Source organism: Punica granatum, chromosome 7, assembly GCF_007655135.1.
Source record: "Punica granatum isolate Tunisia-2019 chromosome 7, ASM765513v2, whole genome shotgun sequence".
NCBI classification, from domain to species: domain Eukaryota; kingdom Viridiplantae; phylum Streptophyta; class Magnoliopsida; order Myrtales; family Lythraceae; genus Punica; species Punica granatum.
Genome location: NC_045133.1, coordinates 13,885,892 through 13,911,198, shown reverse-complemented (window position 1 = coordinate 13,911,198; position 25,307 = coordinate 13,885,892).

The following is a 25,307-nucleotide window of genomic DNA, read 5'->3' as shown; positions in this document are numbered from 1 at the left end:
GTGGTAATCACCTAGATTCCAAGAATGTGCAAGGACATACACCAATATCTCAAATGATAAGTGCAGAATTAAGTAAAATGACAAGATGTATGAGATGCATGAGCTTTCAAAACACTAATGTCATTACATTGATTGGCTCCAAGTTCCATGGTTTTACAAATAGAACATTCGGAAGAAAGGAAAGGAACATAAATGTGAAGCCGAAATCCCCTTTGCGCTCGGTGGCCGCTCGAAAGTGGCGTGGCCCGAGCGAGGGCAAAAATGAGTGCGCCTACTAATCCTAAGGATGGGCGGGGTGCGCGCCTCTTATGCACTCGATCCAACTCCGCGTCCAAGCGGGCCATCTCCCGGTCTAAGTGTGCGACCTGGGCGCGTGCTCGAGTCAGCTGTGTGTTGAACTCCCTGTAGTCCGCGACCTCTGCGCGGGCGTCGACAAGCTCGCAACGGAGCCTATCCCGTTCCTCCCTGACGGCCCGTAGCTCCGTGTGCATGGCCGCTTGGATAGAACTCTCGGCTTCGGGCGAGAGGGTGGATGTAGCGCGGGGAGTCGGGGCGGCCTGAGGCGGTGTGGTGGTGTGTGTTGATCCTTGCGGGTAGAAATGGGCTACGTATGCTGAGGTGGCAGAAATGCTCGCTCCTCGTCGGTAGGATGCTCGGGGAAATACAGGCGCTGTATGGTGCTAGCATCCCGCTGACGGCGGATCTCCCGAATCTGTAGGAATCTATCGGGAGCCGTGGACGTGGAGTCGGCCCATTGGATGCGGAAAGGTAGGCGGTCCGCCTCGGCGGGAATGTCCTGTAGGCCGCCGAGTTGTCTGATTACTCGGCCGGGAAATATGAGGGTGCTCCCCAAATGGCTGAGGAGAGGAACTCCAACGATTCCGGGACATCCCATGATCATGGGGCCGCCGGGATTCCATCGGGCGACCCATAGGAACCGTGAGGGTGTCAGCTCGCGCCAAAAGCGCCTCCATTCCGAGAAGCTGTGCTCGGGAGGTGGGATGATCGGCGCCAAGCGTTCGATCAACGAGCGCTCGTCGGCGATGTAGGAGAACGGATGTGACAAGCAGAACGGGCGGATGTGGGCTAGAAGCCAAATCTGTAGCAAGTGCGGGGATCCTCTCATCCTTCCGCGCCGAACCTCCCTAACATAGTCAAGAGACCGAACGGTCTCGGCTAATAGAGCCTCCACATAACTATGCCTCCCACCGCTTGGAGGACGACTTGGGCTATAGCCCCGTCAATGAGTTTCGGCGAATACGGGAACAGGAGGGTGCCAAAGATCAAGAGCAGGAATCCATGGCAAGCATCGCGCTGATAAGAAGCCGTAGTAGGCGTCATTGCGTGGAGGAGCGTCCAATCGGAGAGCCATGCAATCCGGATGCCTTGATCCCACCTTTGATGGAGCTCCTCGTGGATATCTTGAGCGGGTATGCGGAGAAGAGCGGAGAGCTGACCCTGGACGGTTGTGAACGGATTGGGTCTGAATATGCCTTGGGTCATGGGTGTGTGGGCCTCTGGATGAGTTGCCGTGTACTCCTCGATCGTAGGAGCTAACTCTGTACCCTGGAAGTTGAATACTGCATGCTCGGGATCCCAAAATTCGGTAGCGGTCCTCAAGAAGATCCAGTCTACCGGAGTCTCGGTGAGCATGACCACGTCTCCGATGATGTCCTGGATGAATGCGCGGTCCACCGGTGGAGAGTCCTCCAGATGCGCATGATGTCTTGCCTTGGTGGTGTAATTGCTTCGAGCCTAAGACGGGAGCCGGGCGGTCCATCCTTACCTAGATGGGGAGGAGATGCCGGCTTAACGTTTTTAGAAGCGAATCAATGCAATGTCCTAATTTTTCGAAAAAATGTATGCAGTGCGGAAAGATAAACTATAGTTTTGTTCTTTACAGTATACATCACTCTTTCTTATAAAAACAACAAAATGCCCGTCCTAAAAAAACTACGGGCCGACTCAAGGACTCGACTTTGGGTCGGTTGACGGCATAGAGGTAAAAATTGGTCCAGCATGACGGTCCCTGTGTATGCATGGTTTTCGGTGCTACTGGGAGAACCGCTAACTAGGGATGGGGGCTCCCGACTCAAGGGTGTGAATTCCTTGAAATCGAGCGAGGATCTTGGGGGCCGGTTCGGTGGCATAGCCGACTCGATCCGTTCCTTACTCGGAACCTCTGACTAACCTAGCTTCCTATATTGGTGCCCGTGGGATGTCGGACAAGGTCCCTAAGAATCTAGTATGATGTGCAATGCATGTGCGGGAAATAAAAGTGCGTAAAATAGATAAGCGGGAAATGCGGAAAGCGGTGTAAATAGACAAGCAAACAAAAAAGCGGGAACGAGCCCGAACCCTCTAAGTATCCCCAGTGGAGTCGCCAAGCTGTGCGCACCCGAATGTCATCTCGTCGGGGCACGCATGCGCGCGCCTAAGCAAACGCGGCTTGGGAGTGTCCACCTCTGAAAGCGGGACCCCCATTGGCATCACCAAAGCAAAACCTCTCCACGGGTCGCCCAAGCGACCCGAAACTGAAGAGCATGCGTTACAAACACTTCCTTTTACCTGTGCTTACAATCACTAGTAACCCCATGACTTACTAATGATGTTAGATCACAGGTACAAACGCGGGAACTACGCCAGACTCTGATTCCCGACTCCTCGGGATACGTAGGCACTCTACCTCAGAGTTCAAGTCCCTCATCGCAAGACCGGGCATCCCTAGCGAACTACAATCGCCACTGCGACAGAGCTGACATCCGACAGAGCAACGAGTAACCGCCCCCAGCAGCAAAGCCGGCTTCCGGCAGATCAAAACACACAGCCACCCCAAGGCAAAGCATCGACGAAGTAACTTCATCGCAGCAGCAACGCCAATCTACAGCTGTGCGCACCCGAATTTCATCTCGTCGGGGCACGCATGCGCGCGCCTAAGCAAACGTGGCTTGGGAGTGTCCACCTTCCCGGGGACGCGCGACGAACGCACGTGAGAAGGAGTCGCCACTTGCCATTTTATGACCCGAAGGTCGAGGGCCGGCAAGTTACCCGGGTCTAGGGGTACGGGGTACACCTAAATGCTAAGGCAATGGTCGTGCGGAACCGGAAGTTCCGAATTCGGGGGTTCTATTACGTGCGGCCTATATCCCGCACGCCCTTTCGGTACTCTAGCTTGCTAGGTTTGCCATTTTTGTTTATTTACCGCGTGATTTAGGGTTGCACTCGACTCGCTCGTTTTGACACCGTAAAGTCGATGAGTTGATTGAGTTGGGCCAAGAACCCGAAAGGTGAGTAGGCCTGTGTGTCGAGGGATCGGTTCACTATCTTGTCGTTACAGTTCATCGGACCAATATGGTCGATTCCCTGCGCGAACCGATATCACGATTATTCAAGCTTACTCATCCTTCGGTGATGATAGACCAACTTAACCAATTCGATACTCGGACCTCTCGTTTGCCGATCGGGGATCCTTACAAATGAATGAACGAACATACAAATAAATCCTCACAATGTTCTCTCGAATAATTACAAAGTGTAAATGAATAAGTAAATGGATCCCGATCGGTTTGCATTGGGCCAATATTCCGCTCCGGCTCACCATGTGTTTTGAATAACCGATAAACAAATAAGGCAACGCGGGCTCAAAGAGCCGGGGGTCGGGTCCAATCGAACCGACGATCTGCAGGAGAACCGGTTTGTTTCCACTGTAATCGTTGGACCGATCGAGCTCCCAGGTGATATCTAAACACGTTTCACACGTCCAATCCAAATTGCCTTCCACATAGGCCATATTTGGAGTGTGATGGTGACTCGAGGCTAGATCCCATTCCGCACTCGGGTTGCACGCGCTCAGTGAATTAGGAGGCGTTGAACCTCGTGTTCGGTAGTTTGGGGCATTGGACCCCGTGTAACACGTAACCTATGGGCTCGGGCCCGAATCGCGATAAATCATCATATGCAAAGACAAAACAAAAGAAAACTGATAAAACCGACACGATACAGAAAGTAACTGATAACAACTGATAAGTGTCAGTGAATATCAACGAATTGTGTATTAGGCCGAATGTACGTGATTTAATCAGTTATTAGCGGGGGTTGATTAACAAACAATGTATCTATCCTAGGCAAGCACAAGTGGCGGATTGGGATGAGGTTCTAAGCCAATTACATGTGTGTGTTTGTTTTATGACTCTCATTCAGTTAAGTGTCACTGTGGTTTCACCGAATTAACCAAACTCGTGTTTCGACTCTAGATTGGAATCTAATATTCCACCTATCCATTATCTAATATTTGATTAAGTCGGGTGCACAATTAGTCCGGTCTTTGGTGTTTTGCAACTGAAATAAAATACTCCCCACCGAATCTATGATAGAAAGAAAGAAACACCGAAAACGAACGAAATGGACCACGCGAATGAAACTCGCACCCGAACGGGTTGTCTTTTCTCATTCATAGCTCTAGGTGTTTCCAACTCCCTAAAGCCTAGGGTATCGGTGAATCATGGAATGACGGTTATGCCCTTGGATGATAAAATGTGGTGTTCGTGTATAAATTGGAGATTTGCGTCACGCGAAGGAGTCTAAGAAGGACTCTCGTGCCCCGACTCGGGCCGCCTCAAATTGGGCCCGGACCCGAGTCACGGCACGTGAGTACTCACTAGACATTAACTCCATTCGTGTTACGTGTCTCGGTATTTTGAAATTGCGAATTTGGTGGTAAAAAGGGCATTCTTGCCAGTCCGTAAACCATCGATGCGTTTTTGCAAATTGAGGATCGATTAACCCAATTATTTAATCCAAGTGGTTTAATTAGCCGAATGATTCGTCCATTTCCCCGTTCGTGAAATTATTCGATGATGGTGGCCCGACATCATGGACATTGGGTTCGGTGAGTGATTATCCAAAACCAACACGTCAATCACGTATCTACTACGTATCTAACAATAAGATCCGAGCATTAAGACATCCAATTCCAAGGAGTGGTTCGAAATGACTAGGGAGGTCGGCTTAAACTCGGAAGGAGTCGGGGGACTCTCGGCCACTTCCCAAAGGAAGAAGCCGAGTGACCTTGACTTGTCTCGAGTTTTGAGCGATCTCCCGCGCCATTTCGGATCATTCCTTGCATACACAACACATTGATCGTGATAGTAACACATTTTCTAGTCATCTTTATCCCGACACGACTATGGTTACATGAGATCACATAAATGTGCATAAGCGAGGTATTCAAACGGAAATAACAGGACGGTCTTGACTCGAATAATAACGAAATAAGTAAAAACACGGGAACCGACCCGTCTCGAGGTAGGGGGAAGCCTCCCGGACCCGTATGGTCCATGGAAGCTCTCGGCCACTTTCTTCCAAGGGTGGCCGTGAGCTTCCGTGACTCACACGAGTCGGGAGGATTTCTCCGACCCCGACCCGAGTCCTTTCCCGTCATGCCATCGCGTTACGTGCGATTAAACATAAAAAAAAAAAGACATAGGAACCGACCCTTTTCGGGAAGGGGGAGACCGTCCTAGCCTCGGGTGGATCAAGGGGACTCACGGGTCTCCCTAGAGACTTGGCCGTGAGTCCCATGGCCCAATCCGTGGCCAAGGAAGCCTCTCCCGTCCGGATCCGAGTCGTTTCCCATCATGGCACGCAAGGTTAAACATCATATGGACACGGCACGGTCATGTGGACGAGTTTAACAACGTACGTTGCATGGAAATGCATGAGAAGTCCGCATCTAAGAGAAAAATGAAATCTTGCATGCATACCGACTTTTAAAATCATATAAACACTTCACATACATAAAGATCGGAGATCCTAGTTCTTCTAAGTTGTAGAGGGATGTTACCTAGCCTCGTGCACGAGGAAAAGAGTCGGGGAAGTGGCCCGGGGAGTCGCTAGACTCGGCTTGGGCGTTACGGGCAGTAGGCGTCCGTGAAGCAGCGGCTGTGACAGGTTGGGGAAAAACGGGTCGGCACGCTTGCTCCGATCACGGAACGGTGCGAGGTCGGGCTCGTTGGACTCCTAAGAGGCAGATCTAGGTGGGCACGGAAAGCTCCGAGCGTGCCGAACCCTGAATAAGTCGGAAATGGTGAGAGAAGTTCCAGTGAAAACACAGAAAAACTGGTTAGCGAAAATGGGCCAAACGGAGGTCGTGCACGGTTGGTCGGCCCTCGGATCGTGACCACCTCTTCACGAGAGAGGGTGAGGGTTGTGAGGAACCCTTTGAACGTGATGGCACGACTCTCCGAGGTCGTGGGAAGAAATGGCACGCGTGGAGGTGTTCGGTGCACGCGGGTAACGCCTAGGAGACCCGATTCTTCATGCGACCAGAACTCGATGTTGGGGGCTTCAAATGGAAAATCTAAGCCCGGAAATGGACTTAGGGGGTGGAAAATATGTAGGCTATGAAGTTTGAGAAATTTTGGGTTAAATCGGATCGGGTGGTTACCGGGATACCGGGTGGTTTTCCGGCGATTTTAGCCGGTTTCGGCCTTGGCACGGGCTGAATGAAAGTGAGGGGAGGGGCTGGAGTTTGAGAGGATTTTAGAGGGAGATTGGCTTGAGAGAGAAGGAGAATGAAGAAGTGATTAAGGTTAATGATGAATGGGGCTTTATAGGGGGCTCTAACGAGGTAATTAGGGAAAGTAAATCACGGCTTAGGGCCTTAAACTAGGGCTGCCGAAAATATCAAAGGATTAGGGGAGGGAAAGTGTCATGTAGAGTGTGGGGAAAGCAAAGGCAAGGTGATGGATAGGTGATGGATGTGTAAGGATGTGATAGGAAGTGATGGATGGATGTAAGTGTGTAAGAGATGTGAGAGGAATTTGAAATGGATGGTGGAGGGAAGTTTGAGCCGACGGTGGGAGGGAGAAGCCGACGGCTTGGGGCTGTCCAATCCGAGCCGAGGGTTGAGCCGTGGCTTGGGGTTGAGCCGCGGCTTGACGGCTTGGCTTGGTTGAGCTGTGGGTCCCGTCTGATTGAGAGAAAAGCCGGAAAATGCTTGAACTTGATTGTGCTTGCACCCGACCTCCGATGTCCAATTAATTTGAAGATTTGGAATGCTTGAACTACGAGGATTTGAATGAATCCAATATCGCCATACGTCGTGTGAACGAGCGTTCGGGCGACATGGCGCCCCGGGGGTCGGTTTTGCCCTGTTTGGACGTTCGGAGTGGAATTTAACACCCCTTGACCTCAGATTGATCTCTGTGCCTTCTTGCATTCGTTTGACGATCCTTTTGCCCCGTGGGGGATCGTTGGCCCGTTGTCCTCGGTCGGGGACCGTTGGCCCGGGAAGGCCTAAGGACTTTGACCAGGATTCTCTCAGTGTGCCCTGAATGCCTTGAGGTGCTTGGAGGTTATCGTGAGGTACTAAGAGATCGTTGTGGTCTCTGTTTTCAGTGGAAATTCCCGAAGGCTCGCCGGGAGACGTTCATGACCACTGAGACGTCCCTCGAGAGGCCGAGTCGGGTTCCGGAAGGTCATCTGAAGCTTGTTCCCCGGCCCTGGTGGTCCCTGGGTGCCTGTAGGCCCGTTTTGAAGGGCCGTTTGCTTGTCGGTGGAGTGAACCCCGGGAGCTATGCCAGAAAAGGCGTCCGTGGGGGATCAGGGTGTCCCGGCTTAAGCAGGATGTCCCGAAAATGCGCCCGGACGCGTCATTGGTCACTTTGGCACTGAGGGGGATTTTTGAATCCCCATATTGGGCACCTTTCGGTGCTTCGGTGACTCGATGATGAATAGTGCCACAGTGTCAGCTCCGTTGTTTTCGGGGTTCTTTGTCTGTAAATTCTTCCGACTGCTCTCTTCAGCTTTTCTAAAGGACCCAGCTCTTCTTCTGTGGTTTATGACTCCGTGCTCGCCTATTTGCCTCCGATTGCCGGGTGATGAATAGTAACCCGGGCCTTGGTCTGAAGTCCTCCCGTGGGAAGCCGGTGGGCCAAAATGGGGTGCTGACAATAGCAGATCAATACCTTCGGGACAGCATCAGCCCTGTACACTTGGCGCGCACTACTGTCCACATGACTAACGAAGAGTTATGCTCTTCTCTGCAGATACGCATGGAACCCCAAGGGGCATCTCCTCCTTGACGGACACGCGATTGACTCATGCAGCAGATCGCAACCTCGAGCCGAGTGGAGGGCCCTATGGGGGAAAAGCCACCCGACTCCTGCTCAAGCCGCAACAAATGATGCCTGGCGTAGCACGAGCACGACTTCGTCTCCAAACCGAACAATTCGCTTCTGTCGACACCTCTGAGATGCCACCTGGCATCATTCTCCACTTCTGCCTCCCCTACACTTTAGCATTTACAGCTTTAGGGACTTCGGGTCCCCGGACTTCGTGTCCGCATTTATTGCTTTCCACGGGCTTCGGCCTAGCATTTATCGCTTTCCGGACTTCGCGTCCACGGACTTCGCGTCCATTTTACTGCTTTCCACGGGCTTCGGCCTAGTAACTTTACTGCTTTCCACGGGCTTCGGCCTAGTAACTTTATTGCTTTCCGGACTTCGCGTCCACGGACTTCGCGTCCACTTTACTGCTTTCCACGGGCTTCGGCCTAGTAACTTTATTGCTTTCCGGACTTCGTGTCCACTTTACTGCTTTCCACGGGCTTCGGCCTAGTAACTTTACTGCTTTCCACGGGCTTCGGCCTAGTAACTTATTGCTTTTCGGACTTCGCGTCCACGGACTTCGCGTCCACTTTACTACTTTCACGGGCTTCGGCCTAGTAACTTTATTGCTTTCCGGACTTCGCGTCCACGGACTTCGCGTCCACTGCTTTCCACGGGCTTCGGCCTAGTAACTTTACTGCTTTCCACGGGCTTCGGCCTAGTAACTTTATTGCTTTCCGGACTTCGCGTCCACTTTACTGCTTTCCACGGGCTTCGGCCTAGTAACTTTACTGCTTTCCACGGGCTTCGGCCTAGTAACTTTATTGCTTTCTGGACTTCGCGTCCACGGACTTCGCGTCCACTTTACTGCTTTCCACGGGCTTCGGCCTAGTAACTTTATTTTCCGGACTTCGCGTCCACTTTACTGCTTTCCACGGGCTTCGGCCTAGTAACTTTACTGCTTTCCACGGGCTTCGGCCTAGTAACTTTATTGCTTTCCGGACTTCACGTCCACGGACTTCGCGTCCACTTTACTGCTTTCCACGGGCTTCGGCCTAGTAACTTTATTGCTTTCCGGACTTCGCGTCCAGGACTTCGCGTCCACTTACTGCTTTCCACGGGCTTCGGCCTAGTAACTTTACTGCTTTCCACGGGCTTCGGCCTAGTAACTTTATTGCTTTCCGGACTTCGCGTCCACTTTACTGCTTTCCACGGGCTTCGGCCTAGTAACTTTACTGCTTTCCACGGGCTTCGGCCTAGTAACTTTATTGCTTTCTGGACTTCGCGTCCACGGACTTCGCGTCCACTTTACTGCTTTCCACGGGCTTCGGCCTAGTAACTTTATTGCTTTCCGGACTTCGCGTCCACTTTACTGCTTTCCACGGGCTTCGGCCTAGTAACTTTACTGCTTTCCACGGGCTTCGGCCTAGTAACTTTATTGCTTTCCGGACTTCACGTCCACGGACTTCGCGTCCACTTTACTGCTTTCCACGGGCTTCGGCCTAGTAACTTTACTGCTTTCTACGGGCTTCGGCCTAGTAACTTTATTGCTTTCCGGACTTCGCGTCCACGGACTTCGCGTCCACTTTACTGCTTTCCACGGGCTTCGGCCTAGTAACTTTATTGCTTTCTGGACTTCGCGTCCACTTTACTGCTTTCCACGGGCTTCGGCCTAGTAACTTTACTGCTTTCCACGGGCTTCGGCCTAGTAACTTTATTGCTTTCCGGACTTCGCGTCCACGGACTTCGCGTCCATTTCACTGCTTTCCGGACTTCGCGTCCACGGACTTCGCGTCCACTTTACTGCTTTCCACGGGCCTTGGCCCTGCACATGCCGTCGTGCGGGCTTAGACCCCACTCCTGCATTTCATAATGTTCGCTTCCTAATCAGGTGGTTACCCTCCGACGGGTTCGGGAACCTTTGCACATCCTCCCTAAACATCCAACACGGGGAAGCAAGCTATCACAGAGAGCGATAACAGAAGCGGTCGCCGGCACCAAAAAGGGTGTCTCTCATGGTCTTTGGCTACATCCTCTAACCGAGCATGCAACCAAAGAGGGGCAAGCTGTCAGCACCCCATTTTGGCCCACCGGCTTCCCGCACAAGGATTCCCGACTGAAGCTCGGGACACTATTCATCGCCCGGCAATCGGAGGCAAATAGGCGGGCACGGGGTCATGAACAATAAAGAAAAACACGGTCCACTGAGAAAGGCGGAAGAAAGCAGTCAGAAGAACAGACGAACGAGGAATCCCAAAAACAGCGGAGCCGGCACTGTGGCACTATTCATCGCCGGATCACCGGAGCGTTAGAAGATATCCAATATGGGACTTTAAAAATCCCTCTTGGTACCAAAATGACCAATGACACCTCCGAGCGCATTTCAGAAGCCTCCTGCTTAAGCCGGGGCACTCCCGATCATTTGCAGACGCCTTCCTAACGGTGCTCCCGGGACGCCCGATCCACGGACAAGTAAACGGCACCCGAAAACAGGCCCGCACACACCGAAGGACCACCAGGACCAAGGAATAAGTTTCAGACTGCCTTTCAGAGTTAGTCTTGGTCTCCCGAGCGGATCCCGACCTGGAAAAAGGGCCCCTTTCAAGCGGAATCTTGCACTTAGAGCTCATTCGAGGAAATGTTGACGTCTGAGCTTTGCACCACCCACTCCCAACAACCCCTAGGGGCTAGGAAATCATTTTGGCTCGGACCAAGCAAATCATACCGAGCTCCCGAGTGACGTTTTAATGGTCATAAACGCCTCCCGACAAGCCTTCGGGATTCATTTTTGACAAACGGAGATCACAGTGGTCTCCGAACACATCAGAACACTCGGGAAACACCGAGAAAGCCCCGTTCGCGGATTCTTAGGACGCCTCCGGATATCGATCTCCAGCCGGGGCCGGCAAGTAAACCGTTCTGCCCAAAGCACAAAGCATGCCGACACGAGTGGTACATCACGCAGAGGCGCGGACAAGCGATAGAAACGGACAACTTCACCCCGATCATCCAAACGGAGCAAATCCGGCTTTCGAGTCCCCGGGACGCCCGAGCATTCATCCATACGAAGAATGTCAATATTAGGCTCATTAAAACCGTATTCGCGCATACATCGATAATTCGTCGTTCAAGCGAATCACGGAAATCGAATGCGTGATCAATCAAGCCCCGAGCTTCTTCCGGCTTTCTTCCTAATCAAGTGGGACCCTTGAGCTAGCCAAGCCGAGCCGAGCCGAGCCGCGAGCCATGGCTCTCCTCTAAAGACAAGCCAAATGAGCCTCCACCACACATTTTCAAAATATCTTCTTACACCCATCACTTCCCTTCTCCCATCCATCACCTCCCATCCACTTTCCCCTAACTTCCCCTACACTCAACATGACAACTTCCCCACCCTAATCTTCCCTCCAAAAATTCGGATCCCCTAAGCACCACTTAATTGCACTTAACTCCACTTAATCTTGTCATTTAGTCTTCCTTTATAAGCCCATTGCATCATTAACTTAATCACAACTCAACTTCCATCATCTCTCTAGCTTTCTCACTCTAGGAAACCCTCTCTAAGCCCTCTCAACTTCAGCATTTTCCAGAAATCGCACAACCCAAGAACAGCCCGGTTCAAGGCCAAAATTACCGGAAAACTCAACCGTTTTCCGGCGACCGCCACTCAACCCAAACCAAACTTGACCAAACTTCATATCCCACATGTACTTGACCTCCCGAGTCTATTTCCGGTGTTAGTTTCGGCATTTGAAGCTCCCAGCATGCAGATCTAGAACATTTCAGAATCGGGTCTCTAGGAACTTTCCCGGTTCCAAGGCGAGTCCCGCCCCCCGACTTTGCCCGAGCCTTGACCAAACTTCTTACCCCACATGTTTTCGACCTTCTAAATCCATTTCCGAACTTAGTTTTAGCATTCGAAGCCTCCAACACACCGTTTCAGCAGGTAACAGAAACAGTACAGAGACGGGCTTCCATAGCCACCCCGGGATCCTCGGCACGCCATTTCTTCCCACGACCATGGCGAGTCGTGCCATCACTTCCTAGGGGTTCCTCACGACCCTCACTCTTCCTCGTGACAAGGTGGTCGCGTGCCGAGAGCCGTTCAACCGTGCACCACCGCCTTTTCTCTCTTTCCTCCCTTCACAGATTTTTCCAGTTTTTCCCGGTTTTCTTTGCATCTTTCAGGAAAATCGATATGTCCAATCCTCATGAAACCACTTCAGGCATGATCCTCAGTCAGTTAGGAGTCCAATGCCACCGATCTTGCACCAAAAGACCACCGGGAGCCTCCCGTAGAGTCGTTTCTTCATCGGGTGCCGGTCAGGTTTTTTCCTCTGGTCGTCTTTTCTAACCCGAATTTTGCAGGGACGCACAGGTCAGCTCGGGTTGAATCTCGCTACGAGCCACCCATCACCGTGCTCCTCACTCAGTTAGGAGTCCAATGCCACCGACCTTGCATCAAAAGACCACTGGGAACCTCCTGTGGAGCCGTTTCTTCATCGGGTGCCAGTCGGGTCTGTTTTGACCCGACTGGGTCTGTCCTTTTTTTGCTGACCCAACTTTGTTTTTGATTTCCGGATAATCTACGCATGCTCTCCTCCCGAAACCACCACAGGAGCGATCCTTAGTCTCTTGGGAATCCAACGCAACTGGCCCCGCGCGAAAATTCCATCCCGATCAACCGGTACAGCCCCGACAAGCCAGACTGCCAGTCGGGTCTGCCAGTCGACCCGACTGCCCGGTTCGGGTCTGTTCGTTCCAACCGAGTCTCCCGACTCCCTTTGCCACTTCTCCGACTCTTTCCTCGTGTTCCGAGGCTAGGTAACATTCCTCTACGACTTAGAGAAGCTAGGATCCTCGATGTTTGCTTGTTATGAAGTGTTAATGTGATTTATAAACCGGAAAGCATGAAAGTTGCTATTTTTCTTCTAGATCCGGACTTCCTCATGCATTTCCATGCGCGTACGTCCATCATATTCCATTTATGTGCTCATATCATACCCGTATGATGCATAAGCTCATGTGCCATGATAGGAAAAGATCCAAATCGGGGCCGAAGAGATCATCCCGACCCGTGTGAGCCACGGAAGCTCTCGGTCATTCTTGATGGAATACGGCCGAGAGATTCCTTGGACCACACAAGTCCGGGAGGCCCTCTTTCGCCTCGAGATGGGCCGATTCCCGTGTTTTATCCGTTTCGTTATCACTTGAGTCGATGCCGTTTTATTGATTCCGCTTAAATATTTTGTTCGTGCGTGTTCGTATGCTCTTTTGCGTGATTATGACCATGGCGGCATCGATGTGATTAAAACGTGTGTTATTATCGTGTTTGACGTATTATGCATGTAAGATACGATCAGAATCATCCCTTGGAATTATGTGTATTGATGTTCGTGTTTTATCATTGGCTATGTGATAATCACATGATAGACGTGTAGACTTCGGACCATTGTTCGTTAAATCCATAATACCCATAACACAAGGTCATCGTCACCGAATAATTTCACGAATGGGAGAAACGGGGCGTATCATTCGGTTAATTAAATCACTTGGACTAAATAATTGGACGAATCGATCACTAATTCGTAAACGCATCGATGGTTCACGGAACGGCGGGAATGCTCTTTTCCTTAAAAGATCACAATTTCAAAACACCGAGACGTGTAACACGAATAGAATAGACGTCTAACGAGTACTCGCGTGCTATGACTCGAGTCCGGGCCCGATTTGAAGCGGCTCGAGTCAAGACGCGCGAGTCCTTCTTAGACTTCTTCGTGTGACGCGATCTCCAATTTATACACGAACATCGCAATTTTATCATCCAAGGGCATAATCGTCATTCCGTGATTCACCGATACCCTAGGTGTTAGGGAGTTGGAAACACTTCGATCTATGAACGAAAAGGGCAACCCGTTCGGGTGCGAGTTTCATTCGCATGGCCCATTCCGTTCACTTTCGGTGTTTCTATCTTCCTATCGTAGATTCGGTGGTGGACATTTTATTTCAGTTACAAAACAGGAAAAACCGGATTAATCATGCATTTGGCTTAATCAAACATTAGATAATGGATAAGCGGAATGATAGATTCCAATCTAAAGTCAAAACACGAGTTTGGCTAATTCGGTGAAACCGCAGTGTCACCCCACAGAATAAGAGTCTTAAAACAAACATACACATGTAATTGGCTTAGAACCCTATTCTAATCCACTATTTATGTTTGCCTAGGTTAGATACATTGTTTGCTAACCAACCCTGGTTAATAACTGATTAAATCACGTATATTCGACTTAACACACCACTTGTCTGTATCCACTCACAATTGTCAGTTGCTTTCTGTATTGTGTCAGTTTTATCAGTTTTCTTCTATTTCATCTTTGCATATGATGATTTATTGCGGTTCGGGCCCGAGCCCATAGGTCACGTATTGCACGGAGTCCAACGCCCCAAATCACCGAACACGAGGTCCAACGCCTCCTAACTCACCGAGCGCGTGCAACCCGAGTGCGGAATGGGATCTAGCCTCGATTCACCGTCACACTCCGAATACGGCCTATGCGGAAGGCGGATTTGGATTGAGCGCGTGAAACGTGTTTAGATATCACCCGGGAGCTCGATCGATCCAACGGTTACAGTGGAAACAAGTCGTTTTTCTGCAAACCGACGGTTCGATCGGACCCGACCCCCGGCTCTTTGAGCCCGCGTCGCCTTAATTTATTTATCTGTTATTCAAAATACACGGTGAGCAGGAGCGGAATAGTGGCCCAATGCAAACCGATCGGGATCCATTTACTTATTCGGTTATACTTTGTAATTGTTCGAGAGAACATTGTGAGGATTCTATTTGTATGTTCATTCATCTCCTTGTAAGGATCCCCGATCGGTGAGCGAGAGGTCCGAGTGCTGGATCGGTTAAGTTGGTCTATCGCCACCAAAGGGTGAGTAAGCTTGGATACTCGTGGTTTCGGTTCACGCAGGGAATCAACCATCACGGTTCGATGAACTGTAACGCTAAGATAGTGAACCGACTCCTCGATGCACAAGCCTACTCATCTTTCAGACTCTTGGTCCAACTTGATCAATTCATCGAATTTACGGTGTCAAAACGGGCGAGTCGAGCGCAACTCTAAATCACGCGGTAAATAAACAAAATGGCAAGCCTAGCAAGCTAGAGTACCGAGAGGGCGTGCGGGATATAGGCCCGCACGTAATAGAACCCCCGAATTCGGAATTTTCGGTTCCGTACGACCATTGCCTTAGCATTTAGGTGTACCCCGTACCCCTAGACCCGGGTAACTTGCCGGCCCTCGACCTTCGTGTCGTAAAATGGCAAGTGGCGACTCCTTCTCACGTGCGTCCGTCGCGCGTCCCCGGGAAGGTGGATACTCCCAAGCCGCGTTTGCTTAGGCGCGCGCATGCGTGTCCCGACGAGATTAAATTCGGGTGCGCACACACGGATTTTCCGGTTCCGCATAGACCAATGCCTTAACAACAAACTAGGTGTTCCATACCCCTAGACCCCGGGTAACTTATCCGCCCTCGACCTTCGGTCGTAAAACGATAAGTGGCGACTCCTTCTCTCACGCGTGTCCGTCACGCGTCCCCACGGGAAGGTGGACACTCCCAAGCCGCGCGATCCAAAAGCGCGCAATGCGGGCCCTGACGAGAGTCCACTTTCGGGTCCGTACAGAGAGGAATCGTCCTTTTGCCCTAACATGCATCCGATGGATTGTTGGCGTACCGTCAGGTACAGAATGAGAGGACGATCCGGTGAGGGTGGAACCAACACCGGCGGCTGAATTAGGTATGCCTTGATGATATCAAAAGCTTTCTGACACTCGTCATCCCATTCGATCGCTGCATTTTTGCGAAGCAAACGGAAGAGTGGTTGGCACTTATCTGTCAAATTTGCAATGAAACACGCGATGTAATTCAGCCGTCCTAAGAAGCTCCTTACTTCGCGCACTGTCGATGGAGGGGGCAATTCCATGATCGCTTTAACCTTGTCGGGGTCGACCTCGATGCCTTCCTCACTAACTATAAACCCTAATAATTTCCCTGACTTGACGCCAAATGTACACTTCTTGAGACGGTCAAACAGTCGCTTGAGGTTAACCAAATGATCTTCTCCTTCTTTGGACTTCGCAATCATGTCGTCGACATAGACCTCGATCTCTTTATGCATCATGTCATGAAAGAGAGTGACCATTGCCCGTTGATAGGTTGCCCCGGCATTTTTGAGACCGAAAGGCATGACCTTGTAGCAAAATGTACCCCACATCGTGATGAATGTGGTTTTGACTTTATCCTCCTCGGCCATCTGAATTTGATTGTATCCAGAGAAACCGTCCATGAAGGAGAATTGTGTGTGGCGTGCTGTATTGTCCACCAAGACATCGATGTGAGGCAGCGGGAAGTTATCCTTTGGGCTAGCCCTATTGAGATCTCGGTAGTCGATGCAGACTCTGACTTTCCCATTCTTCTTCTCCACTGGAACAATGTTCGCTACCCATTCAGAGTAATTGCATACCTCCAAGAATCCCGCGTCTACCTGCTTGATGACCTCTTCCTTAATGCGTAAGAGAAGGTCAGTTCGTTGACGTCGCAAGTGTTGGCGCTTGGGTGGGAATCTTTCAGTGTCAAGTGGAAGGAAATGCTTTACGATTGAGGGGTCTAGGCCTGGCATATCAGCATAGGACCAAGCAAAGACCTCCTGATACTCTGTTAAGAAGTCGATCATTCGGGCCCTCTATACAGGGTCAAGTCTAGTCCCGATTCTAAGGATGTGTGGTTCTTCTGCATTGCCTATGTTGATGTCTTCGGTTGGCTCGACGGAAGTGAGTTGGTGGTTTTCGAGACGATGCAAACTCTCTTCTATCTCGGGCACGCGACCGTCCTCGTCAAGTCCTTCCCCGAAGTATATGGGTAGGGACTTTCCGAGGTGTGTTTCGAGTGAATTCGAATCGTTATATCCATGATTTGGATTCGATTGGAGCCTGGACATGAAAGTGAATTGTTTTAGAAATTAAAGATGCTAGAAGTAAGCGCAAGAGAGAGAATTTAGACACAGGAAATCAAAAAGCACGCAGGGATTCTATTAACAGGCCATAACAAAAACCCCTCTTCTGTCATGTGGCTTATGGCATTGCCGACATGTAGGTAGCATTATATATAAAGACCGTCTTACACATCGGCAACTATGGCCGAGTAGAGCGGAACTGAAGTCCAGTTGGTAAGCTCCTCATCCTCCCGTACAGGGCGAATATGAACCTTAGAAGATGTCTCCTCAGTGACGGCATATATGGCTGGCAAAGCCAAAAACGCTTCAACTGCATCCGAAGAGAAGTCATTTGTTTCAGTGATCGGGCTCTCGGAGGTGCCTCCCATGATTTGCGGTGGTGCTGCAAAAAACTGTGAGAGCGGTGGAACCGGAATGCCCCTACAGAGCTTTCCGTAATATGCAGCAAGGCGGTGTAGATGTTTTCCACGACGAGCTTGTATGATCTCATGACAGGAGGGGCGAAAGCCGAGTCCCCTCCTATTGCGGTCTTCCTCCATTTCAATCGGTCGAAGGATTCCCTGTGCACGTGCCCCGAGTCCAATTCCGGGGACATAATTGTTCTTCAAGAGAACCTTTCCAATCATGCGATCAGTTCGTGATGGACTGACCTCTCCGTAGTCTCGAATTACGGAGATCGTGTCGAAAGAATGGAAGGGAAGATTCTGGTCTTCGCCAATGCTGATATAAGGGATGGTCGTTTCCTTATAGATTGCATAATCTTCCTCACCGTTGACAGTGATGAGTTTGCCTTTGGCAAAGAATTTCAACTTCTGGTGCAATGATGAAGGAACGGCGCCGGCGGCGTGAATCCATGGCCTTCCGAGTAGGAGACTAAAAGCATTGGGTATTTCAAGGATCTGGAAGGTAACAGAGAATGAGCAAGGACCCACATCAATTAGGAGATCAATTTCACCGTTCACCACTCTCTTACAGCCGTCAAAGGCTCGAACGGTGGTCTTGCTTGCACAAATGCGACTCATGTCCACGTTCATCTGTTTCAACGTGGAGACGGGGCAAACGTTAAGAGCAGAGCCGTTGTCGATCATGACTCGGCCAACGACGTGGTTGTTGCACTTGCAAACTACATGCAATGCCCGCAAGTGTCCTTGTCCTTCCGAGGGAATTTCGTCTTCCGAAAAGGAAATCTGATTCGAGAAAATAGAGTTCACCGTCTCCTCGATTCTATCCGGTGCAGTATCTTTCGGGACTTGTGCTGCAGTGAGAACTTTCAGCAAAGCGTTCCGATGAGGTTCGGAGTTCAAAAGCAATGCGAGCAACGATATATGAGCTGGTGACTTGCTCATTTGCTCGACCACTTTGTATTCGCTTGCTTTGATCACCTTCATGAAAGCTTCGGCGTCTTGATCGGTGACCTTCTTTGTAGAGAGTGACACGGCTTTTGGAACGGTTGAGAACTCAGTAGTGGGAGCCTTTCCTTTGTCAACAGGCTCTGGACCCTAATAAACCCATCCTGAACGCGTGATTCCCATCGCGCTCATTTCTAGTTCTGCACTGGCAACCTCGCTCTCATATGTCTAGGGAACTCGGCTATCGTGATAAGGCTCCTTTGCAGGAACTTCGATAACGAACGGGATGGGAGCGGATGCGACTTCTATTGGAGCATAGTTAATGGCAAATGGAGTTAAGGCCTTTTGCGAGTCTTCTTCCTCATCAATAGCAGCAATGCTAATCATGTTCACAGAAGGTCTTGAACCTGATCCATGATCGGGAAGAGGATTTGCACGAACATTCGGCGGCTTCACCTCATTAAAGGAGATTTGTCTTGCATCAATCATCTCCTAGATTTTATCCCGGAGTCTCCAACAAGTATCCAGAGTGTGACCAGGAGCACCCTGATGAAATTCACAGCGAAGATTTTGGTTATGCATGGATGGATCGAAATGGGGACCGGGTGCTTCTGTTTTGATCTTGTTGCCTGCAAGGAGCTGTCTGAATATGTGAGAGGGGGGAGCTGGTAAATTGGTGCATTGCTTGCGTGAACGCGGTTGAGCAGCACTGTCTTGTTGAGTTCTAGGAGCTGGAACATATTGAGCCGGCTGAGGAGGTCTCGAAGCCGGGGGTCTAGCTTGTTGAACTTGAACAGGAGGGTACTATTGTGGAGGTTGTGACTGGATAACAGTTGGCGGGGTTGAGAAATAAGCTTGCGGCGTTTGATGAGGTCGCACATAATGCACGGGATGCGCATATGCCTGAGAAGCCGGTAATGTAGGGGTGTAGTCCACCGAAATTGGCTATGGAGCTTGATGTCCAGAATTGACGATGCCAATAGTCGCATCTTTGCCTCTCCTGGATATTCCAGCGGTTTGTTTCTTCAGTGTCTCTCCATCCTTCTTCCTTGACGGGTCTTCAATTCTTCCTAGCTTAACACCCATATTCAACTTCTTTCTTGCCTCAATCAGGTCTGAGAAAGAGGAAGTATGAGCCAGGAAATGTGAGTAATATGCGCCTCTGAGCGTAGAATGAAACAGTTGGACTTGCTGTCGTTCAGTGATTGGAGGAATGTGCTTTGCCGCTTTTCCCCTCCATTTCGTTGCGTATGCTTCGAAAGTTTGACTTTCTCTCATCTCTGACATGCTAAGATCAAGAAGAGTAGGAGGTGTCTCTGCACAGAATCGGTACTGGTCGAGGAATTTCTGAGAAAGATCTGTCCATGTAAGGATGTCGCCGGCTTTCAGGGTCATAAACCAATCTAGCGCCGATCCCGTAAGACTATCTTGGAAAGTCTGAATGACAAATTCCTCGTAATCCCAATACGAAAGCATTTTGCTATGATAGTGACGGAGATGGTGCCGAGGGTCTTTGGTCCCGTCGTATATCTTAAAATCTGGAATCTTGATCTTAGGGGGCAACAGCATGCCCGGAAAGAGATTCCAATCACTGTCACCGAAGTCAGGACGGGATGTGCTTGCTTGGAGGGCTCGAATGGTTTCCTCCATTCTCTTCATTCTTTTCTCCTGTTCATTTTCAGGAGGAATGTTCGTCGGTGGAACTGCAGGAGCGGCATGAGTAGGCGTGCCTGGTTCAGTGGGGAGAATATTTAGAGGCGGTGGAGTTTGGTAGGAAAAGCTCATTTGGGTTTGTGGAGCTTGGAAAGAAAAGGGTTCCGCAGTGGGAGCAGAGATTTGTGTGATCACGACTGGAGGAACCGTCGGTGGTGGAACGGTGTAAATTGGAGGTTGAGTAGGTATGGTGAGCGGCGGCAAAGTGAGCATCGCGGGATCTGTTGATAGGAATGCCGCGGGTGGAAACGGCACTGATGTAGGAGCCGGTGGTGGTGGCATAGGATCACTGACTGGGCTGACTGTCAGCACATATGTCATTGCTGAAAAAGACATATCTTCGCTATCTGTCACATAAATAGGCGGGTCGATCGGATTTAGGTGAACAGTTGTCCTGCGTTCAGGAGGTGGAGTGTGGCTCGAGGAAGCTCGGTTTTGATCCCGAAGCATAGCCATGAGCTCTATCATATTGGTATTCATGTTAGCAGCCAATTGATTAACCATCCCTTCGAGTGTGGCGAAACGCACGGGATCGACAACATTGGATGGCGCCTGTGCAGGAGAAGGGAGGTGCGTTGGGAGAACACCAGAATACGCTATAGATGCTGGAGGTGACATCACGTGCGTGTCTTGCGGAAGGGAGTGTGCCGGCATTGGTGGTGCGTCTTGCTCCGAGATGACAGGTTGTTGCTCTTCGGCCATTCTTCCGCATGCGCGAGTAGGATATCGATGCGACGCCAGTTGTTAGTACCTGCATGTACAAGTGTATGAGTGTAATTGTTATGTGTTGATCATCTTCAAAATGTAAATGACAATGTATGAATGTATAAGATGTATGAGTTTAAAAACACTAATGCCATTACATCAGTTTGATTCACGTTCCATAATTTACAAGGACAGTCTGTTTGAAAAGGAAACATAAACATTAAACCAACAACTATTATAACCCGTAGCTGAGTGAGAGCTACGCGGGTCCTGTACAGGCAAAAACGCTCAGCAACTGAACCTAAGCATGAGAGATCCTGCGCGCTCTTGCTCGCGCTCGGTCCAGCATAGTGCTCAAATGTGCTATCTCCCTGTCTTGGCTCACTATGCGCGCACGAGTTTGAACCAACTCGCTCTGAAGTTCTCTGTGATCAGTGAGTTCTGCACGAATATCCACAAGCTCACAGCGAAGACGATCTCGCTCTGCCCTAATGACCTGCAGCTCTGTGCGTACGGCTCCTTGGATTGAGCTCTCTGCATCTGGAATGTCTGCCTGTGGTGTCTGCAGCATCTGTGGCTTGCGTAGCCGACGAATAGGTGCGAATCCATACGGATGGAACTGCATCACATACGCTGCTGTAGCTGAGAAAGCTCGCTCCTCGTCAGTGGGATGCTCTGGGAAGTACAGTTCCTGGACGATGCGAGTGCTCCATAAGCGTCGGACCTCTCTAACCCATAGAATCCTATACGGGAGTGAAATTGTGGTGTTTGCCCACTTGAAGCGGTGTGAAGTGCGATCTGCCTCTATAGGAATATCTTGTAGCCCACTGAGTTGTTTGATGACTCGGGCTGGAAAGATAAGTGTGCTCCCTAAATGACTGATTAAGGGAAGTCCTATAATTGAAGGACATCCAATGATCATGGGACCGCCAGGATTCCAACGTGTAATCCATAAAAACTGTGCTAGGGTGAACTCTTCCATAAACCGCATCCAGTCGGTGTAGTTACGGTCGAAGGGTCGAAACACATGAAGTAAACGAGCGATGAGTGAACGCTCGTCGGTGATACATGGAAAAGGATGGGATAAGCCGAACGGCCTGATGTGTGCTAGAAGCCAAATCTAAAGCAAATGTGGGGATCCTCTCATCCTGCCTCGTCGATTCTCTTGTACATAGTCAAGAGACCGAATGGTCTCAGCCAAAACGGCTTCCACATAACTATGGCCTCCTACCACTTGGAGGATGACCTGAGCAAGTGCCCCGTCTGCGAGGTTCGACGAGTACGGGAACAGCATAGTCCCGAAGATGAGCAAAAGAAACCCGTGACAAGCGTCACGCTGATAAGATTCTCCCGTGGCATTCAGAGCACGGGCCTGTATGAAATCTATGAGCCATGTAGTCCTAATGTTGTGCTCCCCTCCATACTGAAGCTCGCAATGAATTTCTTCGTTGCGGAGACCTAAAAGGATGGCTAGTCTGTTCTGTATCGTGGCAAACTGGTTAGGCACCACGATGTCGTGAATCGGTGTAGACCGCTGAAGGAGTGTCGCGTATTCTTCTACTGTAGGGGCTAATTTTGTCCCATGAAAGCTGTAACAGGCTCGCTGAGTGTCCCAAAAACTAATGGCAGTTCTGAGTAGGGTCCAATCGACGGGAGAATCAGCGAGTAATGGTAGGTCTCCTATGATGAGCCGGAGGAATGCATGGTCCACTGGGCGAAATGTGTTCCAAAGGCGAGTAATATCCGCAGATGGTGTGATGATGATATCAAGCCTAGGACAGGGACGCGAGCGATCCATTCTTACCTAAATGGAGAAGATGTTGGTTTAATGTTTATAAACAAACTGATGCAATGTCCTAGTTTGTTTTGAAAATATGCATGCAGATGCAAAAATAAATTATAGCACGAGTTCTTTACATTATACAATACTCATTTAGTGAAAACAACAAAAGGCTCGCCTAAAAGAAAAACTACGAGCCGACTCAAAGACTTAACTTTTGGGTCAGTTGACAGCGTGAAGGTTATTTTTGGTCCAGCATGACAGTCCCTGTTTATGCATAGTTTCAATGTTCCATTGGGAAAACCACTAACTAGGGATGGGGGCTCCCGATTCAAGGGTGTCAATTCCTTGAAATCGAGCGAGGATCTTTGGGGGCCGGTTCGGTGGCGGAGCCGACTCGATTCGTTCCCTTACTCGGAGCCTCTGACTAACCTAGCTTCCTAAATCGGCGCCCGTGGGATTTCAGGCGAGGTACCTAAATCCACTAGAATGATGCAATGCCAGTGCAGAAAAGTAAATGTGCATAAAGTAGATAAGCGAAAAATTGCGGAAAGCGGGAAATGAACGTGCAAGCAAGCAAGCGAATCGAGCCTGAACCCACTAAGTATGTCCCCAGTGGAGTCGTCAAGCTGTACGGACCCGAATGTGGACTCTCGTCGGGGCCCGCATTGCGCGCTTTTGGATCGCGCGGCTTGGGGGTGTCCACCTTCCCGTGGGGACGCGTGACGGACACGCGTGAGAGAAGGAGTCGCCACTTATCATTTTACGACCCGAAGGTCGAGGGCGGATAAGTTACTCGGGTCTAGGGGTATGGAACACCTAGTTGTTGTTAAGGCAATGGTCTGTGCGGAACCAGAAAGTCCGTGTTCGGGGGTTCATGTTACGTGCGGGCCTATATCCCGCACGCCCTTTCGGTACTCTGGTTTGCTAGGCTTGCATGTTTTATGATTTACCGCATGAATTAAGCTGCACTCGGCTCGCACGTTTTGACACCGGAGATTCGGTGAACCAAACGATGTCGGTTGAGAAGTCGAGAGAGAAGTAAGCCCGTATGTCGGGGAGTTGGTTCACAATCTTGCGTTACAGTTCATCGAACCATGGAGGTTGAATCCCTGCGTGAACCAGAACTGCGAGTTCTTTGATTTACTTGTATCTGGGCAAGCATTAGACCGATTCGATTAATTCGACTCTCGGACCGTTCGCTCACCGACTGGAATTCTTACAGAATAAATGTACAAAATAAAATCCTTACAATGCTCTCGAAAACAATAAATACAAATTACAAAAGGGTCGAATTCCAGTCGTTTCACGTCGGTTATTATTTCACTCTAACTCACCGTGAGTTTAGGGAAAAGACCGAAGAACTGAAATTCAATGCGCTCTCACTGAATAGGGCGTTGGACCCTGTGAGTGTTGATTAGGGTGTTGGACCCTGTGATCGATGATTAGGGCGTTGAACCCTAATATTGTTCGGCCTAGGGATCAGGCTCGACCCGTATGGCAAATAGGTGCGGAAAGATAACACGCAACATGTTAATAACAGACAAAGTGTTTGTTATTGTCGTGTTTACGTGAATTAACAGATTATTAACCCAGGGGTGTTTTTGCAAGAAAATGCCATATGCTAAACAATCAAACATGTGCCAATGTTTTAGAATTCGGCTTTGTTTTGAGAACTTGACAAAAAGAGTCAAATCTCAGGTGTGTGGATTGCTTTTACAGTTGTTCTGTATTGTGACACTGAATTTCCACTGAATTAGCCAAAACTCGTGTTTTGACTCTAGATTTGGAATCTAGAATTCCTCATAACCATTATCTAGTGTTTGGTTAGGTGGAGTGAAAGGTTAATCAGCATTTTTGCATGTTTCCTGATAGAGATAACCGTTCTAGTTACCCGAGTCTATGTTAGGATGACAGAAACTCATCAGTTAGATAGGAAAAGGCTATGCAGATGAACCTGCTCCTAAACAGATAGCCCGTTCTTATCCCGTACTGTAGTGTTTCTGTCATGCTAGCCCTGAGGATGTCGCTGAATTGTGAAAAGACGATTTTTGCCCTTTATTTGAAAATTGTTTTCAGAAAAGGAGAAACATCGCAGTGCGGGCCACCTCGGCCTGTAATCGGCGTCGACTGATTCCCTGGATCGTCCAGGGTTGTGCAAGAACCCCGAAAAAACCAAAGAATCGGTCGGTCTACCCGGAAGTGGTCTAGAAAGATCTTCTGTATCCTGACCTGAGCTACCTAGAATCAGGTAAAAAACTCAAGTTGAGACACAGAAGCCCTTTTCAGACGTCCATGCTACATCGGACCGCGCGTTTCGAGTTTTAAAATTGATAAGTTTTAAAAGGGCACCAACGTCATTTGACGACTCATCGACGCGAGTTATCAGTTAATGACCAATTCGTGTAAAATTATTTAGATTTGAATGAATTAACCGTGTGAACGTCCCGATTAACTCATTCATAAAATTAATGCTTAAGGTTATTGCCGAATGCATTAATTTAAGAAAACGATTCGTGATTCGACGACCCAAAATGAATCCATAATGATCAAGGATAATTCAGTTGAATAACCGACAATATCCTTATAACCGAATGGATCTGAATGAGTCCTCGATACATGAATCCATGCAC